The sequence below is a fragment of the Hibiscus syriacus genome, unplaced genomic scaffold (assembly GCF_006381635.1).
Source record: "Hibiscus syriacus cultivar Baekdansim isolate YM2019G1 unplaced genomic scaffold, ASM638163v2 tig00110332_pilon, whole genome shotgun sequence".
NCBI lineage: Eukaryota > Viridiplantae > Streptophyta > Magnoliopsida > Malvales > Malvaceae > Hibiscus > Hibiscus syriacus.
In genome coordinates, this window is record NW_024062688.1 from 5,039,691 (window position 1) to 5,045,690 (window position 6,000).

The following is a 6,000-nucleotide window of genomic DNA, read 5'->3' on the forward strand; positions in this document are numbered from 1 at the left end:
AGAGTTCAAGCTGCCAAGTCAAGGGAAAGACTTGGTCTGATTGATGGGATCAATGCGGCCAAGCAAGGATCAAAACGAGGCAAGGCTGTCGAAGATGGGGCGGTCAAGCCGAGAAGGAAGCCAGATGCGATTGCGAATGATCGAGCAATCAAGTCAGGGGCAAGACTTGACGAGGCTACATGTTCCAAAGTAGCCGAATCAAGGGGCAAGTGTGGAGCGACTACAAGCTGTCAAGTAGTTCGCCCAGGATCGAGATGTGCCGAGACTGCGAGTGTCAAAGCAGTCGAGCACAAGGAAAGACCCGGTGCGATAGCAAGTAATAAAGCCATCAAGCCGAGGGTACAAAGTGAGCAGGTTCACTCACAGCATGCCAGGATGGAGGCGTGGTCCAAGCTGAGGCGCCTCAGGTATAAGGGGACACTGAAGGAGTATGTGATTCGATTCAGAAGACTCATGCTCAAAGTCCCAAGTTTGACTGACGAAGAAGGGTTCTTCACCTTCATGTTCGGATTGAAGCCGTGGGCAAAGAAAGTGTTGGAGCGAAGGGAAGTCAAGGGGCTGTCTAAAGCCTTGACAACCGCCGAGTCCATCAAAGAATTTGGAGTCAAGAAGAAGACTTCCAAAGCAAAGCCCAAAGCCGAGGGTAGCGGCAAGAGATTCCAAAATGAAGGCAAGTCGGATGATGAGGAAGGTTGTTCCTCGAGTGGTAGAGAAGATCCACTCAATGATGAACCAGACGGTGAGTCTGGAGGCGATGTGCGCAATCATGGCACAAGTTCAAGTGCCGAAGATGTTAAGCCGAGGGTAAGTGTCGAGCAAGCGAAGGGGCGCAAACTTGAGGTGCCAACAGTGTTGCGAGATTACCCGAGGGGAGCCGATTCATCCAAGGTAACGGATGAGCCCAGGATCGAGTTGTCCAAAGAAGAGGACGAACCAAGGATCGAGGGGGCGTTGCGACTTGGCTCAATACGGTTCATTTCTGTCAAAGCAAGTAGAGGCCAAGGGCAGACCGAGTTGACCATGTCCAAGGAGTCGAGACAAGGGCTTACCGAGGATGTTCAGGAGAGGAACAATCCTTCAAAGACTCGTAGACAAGAGTCGAAGGAGGCCAAGACGTTGAGGGACAAGGCAACCGTGGAGACACCACCCATTTCAAAGGTGGGAAGCGAGCTCCAACCTTCGTGTTAGAAGGGAGGAAGCAAGGAGGGGCATCGGACTTTGCCGTGAGAAAGTGCCGATGCATGATGACGCAAAGAACTCCAATGACAAGGGTTCAATGCGGGGAGTGTCAGACTTCATTGAGCAAGAAGGGCTGACGCAAAAATTTTGAGTAAATGCCAACTAATCAGAGGGGAAGGTACATCTCAACACTATTCTTGTGTTCTTGTGAGCTTGATTTGCAATTTTAAGTGAGTGTAGGTCGGGCAAGACCTAACTCTTAACGCGGAAGGAACAAAGTTTGGATGGGATCCAAGACTTTGCCGCAAGGGACAAGGAGGTCCAAATCGAGGCAAATCAAGACTTGTAGGAAAGAGTTCCTACGGAAGAGATGCACTTGTGGGCGTGTTAGCCCATTTCATCACTTGGCGGCAAGAGCCGAAGCAAGCACAGCCATTATGGGAGGCTGAGTCCTTATGGGGGGACATGAGCAAGCGAAGGCGTCGAAAAGCAACCAAGTTGATGTGAACTATGGCGTGAAAGATCAGGAAGTTACATAAGGCAAAAGCCAAGGCAAGCAGTTCGTATGGGAGAACCACGACAAGCCAAGGCACTGAAGAGTTTCCAAGATAGTGTTACCCAGGATCGTCGAGTGCAGCGACGAGGGCGTCGCTAGGTTCGGTGGGGGAGAATGTCACGGGCTAGAAACTTGGGTCCGAGACATTGGTGTAAGCGTCCGACCAAGAGGTTCAATACTGAGAATCGGACTTACCGTGACCACCAGACTTAGCCAATTCTTGGAGAATGCTTAACAAGTCCGTGAAGGATCTATTCCGAGGCGTCCGAGAGGAGCGACGAGGGAGATGGGGGCAGTGTTATCGAGGCTCGTGGATTCGAACCGAGACATGTGAGCAGATATCTGTAAGAGAATTATACAGACTATTGGGCTTGCCCAGAACCATCAGATCTGGCCCGTTCCTTGGAGGATTCTAGAAGGATAATGTTAGGTGGGATTTCATTGATTTAAGGGATTGGGTTAGGTGGGAATCAATCCTAGCCCTTAATGTAAAATGATCTTAGCCATCGATTGAGAGGGAGCTCCCCTATAAATAGAGAGCTCTCCTCCTCATTTGTAATCACCCAATTCCATTCTTCTCTTTGTGAGAGAGAGTAATAAAGCTCTGAGGCATTTGCTCTATTCTTTCTGAGTTCTTTAGTTTCTTTGTTCTTGTTGCCTAGCTTGGTGGCCAGGAGTAGCCACCTTCGTGTTAGCACTTCCACACGATAGTCCGACCTTGTCGGCATTCTAAAGCTTCCGCAATCCGAAGCCTTGAGGGCTTGGTTCCAACCTTTGTGAGTTTGCACACTCACTTAGCTTGGGTAAGGCTTACTTAGTCGCCGATTAAGACCGATGAGCGTCTAAAGCGTCTAAGGCCGCACGACCCGTCAGACCTTGACTCTGATATTCCGACGGTGTGAGGCGTCGAAGTTCTGGGAGCGTGACATTAGGCCCTCATATCGTCTCAACAGCAAAGCTTGCATTCCGGTTTCGACAGCTATCAGAAACGCATAACCAACACTTTCTGTATTTAGTAAAAACAAAATCCAATCATTCCAATTATTACACTACAAATATCCCATTTCATTACATCCCATTGTACATTCAGCATGTGTCTTTGGTTTCATCCCTTCGCCTCGTCCTTAAAAATGTGTCTTCTTCCATGGATTCCCTCATTTCTTTTTTTTCAGTTTGGCCTTCAAAAGTAAGTTTGGATCTTTCATTTTGATAGAAATTCATTTTTTGTGTGTTTTTTTATAGGTCGAAGAGTACATCAAACAATTAAGATATTATCTCGGATAGAAGTTTGTCGAATCCTGAAAGATTAATAAAGTGGGAATTAATAAGGGTCCAATATCATCAAGTACAAACTCTTCAGTTTTGCATGGTGAATTCGTTAAAATTCTCTACAGAGACGAAAGATAAAACCCTTTGAAGAATAATATTTGAGTTGTATGATGTTACTCTCGACCTGTGAGTCTTTCATCTCTAGAATTCATTGTTCTTGAATCTCTGAATGATTGTTTATAACTCCAAAAATCGAAACAAGTTGTTAGTACCTAATGTCCAATTCATGTGCTTGATGCTTTTGGTATCCATCATTGTACATTCTCGGCCTACTTTTGAGGACAATTGAAAGCATTGTGCTAAATTATGATTGTGACGTCTGTTGTCGGTTGCGAATGTTGCAGAGGTTACGATTGTACGTGACGGTCGAATCGAAGAAAAGAGAAAGTTGAACTTGTTGTGTTTACTGGTAAATTTGGTGCATTCCAGGTGTTTGAATCATTGCCTAACTGCCTCATTTTGTCTTTCAGAAAGCATTAAGAAAGGAGTAGAGGATGCAGAAAGATGTACTTGCACGCTGAGAACACTTTATCCATACTCTATAATCATGGATCCGGATTGAAATTATTGTTATTCGTTCTCTATGACGTTGGTCACACAACAAAAAGCCTGGTCTTGCTCGGTGTTCAAGTTCTTAACAGATCCGAAAACAACATTGCCGTCTTGTTGGATTACATCGTTGAAGACGGTTGAGTTTCTTGCCAGAGTGTATGCTTATTTATAATTACTGCAGGAGATACTACATTTTTGGAGTTTGTTAGGATTAAAGCTTTATAGAATGGAGAGAAAGGGAAGGTGTTGATGCACAAATATGAATTCGGAAAGTTGTTAGGACAAGGGAACTTTGGGAAAGTTTACTATGTGAAGCACATCGAAACCAGGCAGAGCGTTGCGATTAAGGTCATCGAGAAAGAGAAGATTCAAAAAGTTGGCATGATAGATCAAACCAAGAAGGAGATATCGAGTATGAGCCTCGTCAAGCACCCGAACATCTTGGAACTTTACGAGGTCCTGGCTAGCAAAAACAAGATTTACTTCGTTATGTAGTATGCCAATGGTGGTGAGCTCTTCAACAGGGTAGCGGCGAATGGGAGCTGAGAGAAGACATTGCAAGGAAGTATTTCCATCAGCTGATCAGTGCAGTCGACTTTTGCCACAGAAGAGGCATTTATCATCGGGATTTGAAACCCGAGAACCTACTCCTAGACGAGAATGGAACCCTTGACGTGTTGGATTTCGGTTTGAGTGCACTTGGTGTGAATAAGCATCAAGATGGATTGCTCCACACAACTTGTGGAACCCCAGCATATGTAGCAAAGCCGATATCTGGTCTTGCGGGGTGATCCTCTTTGTTCTACTGGCTGGTTATCTTCCGTTTCGTGATTCAAATCTGTTAGAAATGTATAAGAAAATAAGCACGGCAGATTACAAATTTCCTAGTTGGTCAAATTTCCTAGTTGGTTTTCACCTGATGTAACCAAGCTGCTATCGAAAATCCTCAATCCTAATCCGAAATCTTGAATTTCAATCGCAAAACTAATGTCAAAACGTTGGTTCAAGAAGGGGTTTAAATCGAACTCACTTCAGAAAACATCAGAACAGGATTTGCCCTGTGCTGATACCGATGTGGTTTTTCAATCTGAGGCTCACACTGCAGCACTTGAAGCAAAGAATCACAAGGATAACCTCTCTAAGTTGAATGCTTTCGACATCATTTCGTTATCGAGCGGATTGGATTGTTTACAGAAACGGACGATGAGAAGAAGAAGAAGGAAGTTCACTTAACTTCTGTGCACGGTGCCTCTGACATCACATCCAAACTAAAGGACACTGCTCAGCAATTGAAGTTCAAAATCAAGAAGGAAGATGGAGGGCTTTTGAAAATCGAAAAATCGAGAAAGGGTCAAAAAGGTTCATTGGTTATCGATGCGGAGATATTCGAGGTCACCCCGTCTTTCCATCTAGTGGAGATGAAGAAGTCCAGTGGTGATTCATTGGAGTTTAAGAGTATGTTACAGGAGGATGTTAGACCAGCTCTCAAGGACATTGTTTGGTCTTGGCAATAACGAGTCATCGTAGTCGCCTTCGTATCAATGTTTCTCGAGTTTATTTACATGATTCAACCTCAAAGGAAGTTTGGATGTTTAGTTTCCCATATGAATGTTTAGAGCTACAAAAAGCTCTTGGTTCTGCATTTCAATATCTGAAAAACAATGTTTTTTCTTTTATTATTTGGTTTGATTCAAATGTGGACCTATTATTCAATGTAAACGATATTAATATATGGAAAATCATTCCATACACTGTTAATGGAATTGAAAAACTCCACCGAGGTAAATGTATGTACATGTGACATAAATGGTGTAATAGAAATAGAAAAAAATAAGTATATATAAAATTCGAGCATGGGTCTAAAAGATGCATCGGCTATCGACGCAGAGATATTCGAGTTCACCCGTGTTTCTATCTAATGGAGATGAAGAACTCTTGTGGTGACACATTGGAGAGTGTAAGATAATGTTGCAGGAGAAGGTTAGACCTAAAGCTCTCAAGGACATTGTTTGTTCTCAGAATAACGAGTCGTCGTAATCGCCTTCGTGCTGGAGTTTATCGAGTATGTTTGCCTGAATTCGATCTGAAAGGAAGTTTGGGTGTTTAGTTACCTATATGAATCTGCAAAGCTTCAAAAATATCAAGGTTCTAGGTTTTGCAGTTTAATGTCTGAAAAAGACGTTATTTTTGTTTTTCTTATTTGGAAATTTGATTCAAATATAGACCTATTATTCAATGTAAATGAATAATATTCGAAAGAATTGTAAATGAATATTGATGTATATAAAGTGCTGTAAATTATAATATTTGCATAATAATATCTTTTAACATAAAAAAATCTCCTACTACGATGTTTGTATTAAAGATTTTGACATATAATATTA

General features: G+C 43.1%; 1 pseudogene; it reads left to right on the plus strand.

The window, feature by feature from the left end:
* Window positions 1-3,783: 3,783 nt before the first annotated feature.
* Window positions 3,784-5,259, plus strand: LOC120120150 (annotated as a pseudogene).
* The last annotated feature ends 741 nt before the right edge of the window (window positions 5,260-6,000 follow it).